This window comes from Macrobrachium nipponense, chromosome 6, assembly GCF_015104395.2.
Source record: "Macrobrachium nipponense isolate FS-2020 chromosome 6, ASM1510439v2, whole genome shotgun sequence".
Taxonomy (NCBI): domain Eukaryota; kingdom Metazoa; phylum Arthropoda; class Malacostraca; order Decapoda; family Palaemonidae; genus Macrobrachium; species Macrobrachium nipponense.
In genome coordinates, this window is record NC_061108.1 from 137,889,552 (window position 1) to 137,892,988 (window position 3,437).

The window sequence follows — 3,437 nt, forward strand, 5'->3', positions numbered from 1 at the left end:
TAACTAGACCATTGAACTGACTAACAGCTCTCCTAGGGCTGGCCCGAAGTCTTAGACCATATTATGTGCCTAGGAACCAATTGGTTACCTATTAACGGGACCTACAGCTTAGTGTGGGATCCGAACCGCATTATATAGAGAAACGAATTTCTAATCATCAGAAACAAATTCCTCCGATTCGACATTGGCAGAGTGGGGAATCGAACTCGTGACTACCAGATAGGTAGGCGAGCACGTGAACCACTCGTCCAAAGAGGATCTTCTAACAATATTAACATATTAACATACGAGGCTGTTAATGTATAACCACTTTAAAGATAAACATTGTTTTTTGATTAGACAAGTACAAAACAACAGCTGTCTAAAAAGTAAAAACGGGAAATAAAGTTTTATGCAAATTGGACATACGATGAAATTTGCATAATAAATATTAGAAACAAGATTAATAAACGCCACTCAGTTTAGACAAAAAATGAATAAATAAATAAAGAAATAAAACTACTATAAAATTTTTCGAGAGGTGATTCAGAAAAATAATTACCAAGACCTAATTTAGTAAAGAAAATCAATGGGGAGGGGGGGGGGGGGGGCGGTGGTCGGGCGGGGGAGGCGGGAATTAGCAGAATGAAAGGATATATAAAATTTATTGGTGAAAATGGACGAAGCAATATTTGAAAAGTATCTAAATCCCAAATTAAGTAACAATGAAATCCGGGAAATCACGTATTACATGATAACGAGTGAGTCGTAAGCTATAACGTTTCACACAGAAAATTCTATAAATAGTCTAAAAAAAGGAATCAAATCCGGCCCATTAACCCCCCCCCCCCTACCACCCACAAAAAAATAATAATTTCAGACTACTAACTCTAAAGATATACTATACCTTCCCATCAAGTGCTGAACTACGTACAATACGTACGCAAGAAGTAACCAGGACTTCTGAATAATATTGTCAAAGCTTTCATTTAACTTTTCATTTGAATAAAATAGTAAATAATCTAAATAAAATTGAATAATAAGATTAAATTATTAATCCAATGCTAGAAAAATATTAAGTCTTCGACAATTATATCATATATTCATGTTCGTGTAATATCATCCATTAAAGCATCATCTATGTTAACGAGAGAGGGAGAGTAGAGAGAGAGGAGAGAGAGAGAGAGAGAGAGAGAGAGAGAGGAGAGAGGCGGAGTTTATCGTCTCTCAAAATTTGTTCGTCGATTAACAGAAAAAAAAATCAGGGAGCAATAAACATCATCAGTACTCATAGAGAGAGAGAGAGAGAGAGAGAGAGACCTTACCTTACAGACCTTACAGTTCGTTCGGGTTGCCCCAGGTCCCTCAGTGTGAGGCGCCTCTAATGTCTACCAGAGAGTTGCTTCCTAGTACATCTTCCGGTATATTTTGCATCTTCCAATCTTGGATGGTCTGGGATGCAGTTTGAGATATTTGTCGAGCTTATTCTTAAACACATATACGCTCACTCCTGATATATTCCTCAGATGAGCTGGCAACGCATTGAATAGACGCTGCATTATCGATGCTGGTGCGTAGTGGAGTTAATGTCCTGTGTGCTTTCCTTATTTTTTCTGGTATAGTTTGGGCACTATTAATCTACCTCTGCTTGCTCTTTCTGATATTTTTTAGTTCCATGATATTTTTCTGTTATTCCTTCTATCTGTTTCCATGCCTGAATTATCATGTAGCGTTCTCTTTCTCCTTTCTAGACTATATAATTTTAAGGATTGTAGTCTTTCCCAGTAGTCTAGGTCCTTAACTTCTTCTATTCTAGCTGTAAAGGACCTTTGTACACTCTCTATTTGTGCAATATCCTTTTTGATAGTGTGGGTACCATATCATATTGCAATATTCAAGTGGACTACGAACATATGTTTTATAAAGCATAATCATTGTGTTCAGCTTTTTCTTGTTTTGAAGTGCGCAACAACATTCCCATTTTTGCTTTACATTTTGCCAACAGAATGGCTATGATCATTGCATAACATGTTCCTATCATCATCACACCAAGGTCTTTAACTGCTTCCTTATTTGTGATTGTCTCATTATTAGGTCCCCTATATGCATATAGCTTTCCTTCTCTGTCTCCATAATTTATTGATTCAAATTTATCAGAGTTTAAATACCATCCTATTTACCTCTGCCCAATCATATACTTTGTTAACGGTCTCTTTGTAGACGTCCTATCTTCATCACCAAGTAATTTCTCTACTTATTCTTGTGTCATCAGCGAAACTACTCACTACCGAATCCTTAACATTACTGTCTATGTCTTCAATCATAATAAAACAAACAATATTGCAGCTAGCACCGTACCTTGTGGCACACCGGATATTACCTTGGTTTCATCCGATTTCTCAATCGTTTGCAATAACTATCTGTTTTTTCTGTTGTGTAAAAATTCTTTTAACCATCTTCCTACTTTATCTACGATATTGTGTTTTCTAATTTTCTTTGCTAATATTATTATGGTCTACTTTGTCAAAAGCTTTTGCAAATTCTAGATAAACCACATCTGTTTTCATTTCGCTTTTCATATTTTTTGAATATGTTCTCACGGTGGACTAACAGTTGGGTTTTGTACTTTTTCCGGGTACGAAACCGTGTGTCCTATATTAAACAAATTATTTTTTATTAAATGTTTCATAATATTTTTCTTCATTACCCTTTCATACACTTTCATAATATTTGATGTTAGACTCACAGGCCTATAATTACTTGCCTCTAGTCTTGATCCACTTTTGAAAGTAGGGGTGATATATGCTAATTTGTGCTCATCATAAATCTTGCCTGTATCTACACTTTGTCTTAATAATATTGCAAGTGGCTTTGCGATGAATGAACTACTTTCTTTAACAAAATAGCAGGGACTCCATCCGGCCCTGCAGCAGCTCCATTTTTAATTTCATTAATTGCCTGCACAATATCAGCTTCATTAATTTCTATGTCAGCTAAATATTCACTATTTTCGTCCCTTACTTCTATATCATTATCTTCATTGTCTATTTCTAGGGGTGAATTCTCTCTTATATCGTTCTGCCAGTATGTTGCAATTTTCCTTTTTTTCTTTTTTTATTCGTTAATCTCCCTTCAATTCTCAGAGGGCCTATTTCTATTCTTCTTTTATTCATCTTCTTCGCATATGAGTATAATGTTGGGATTGCTGATATTTAATAGGGTTTTTTCTTCCAAGTCCCGTTTTTCATTTTCTTTTTGATTGTATAATCTTTTGTTCTGCATTTTCTATCTTACTTTTTAGTTCTATAACTTTCCATGCATTTTTTTCTTTTGCAAGACCTTTTTTCCACTTTCTGATTTTCTGGAACAAGATCCTTCTGTCTCTTGGTATGCATGAATGATGTTTACTTTTTCTTCTTCGGTATATATTTATCCACTATTTTCTCCAATAATTTTAT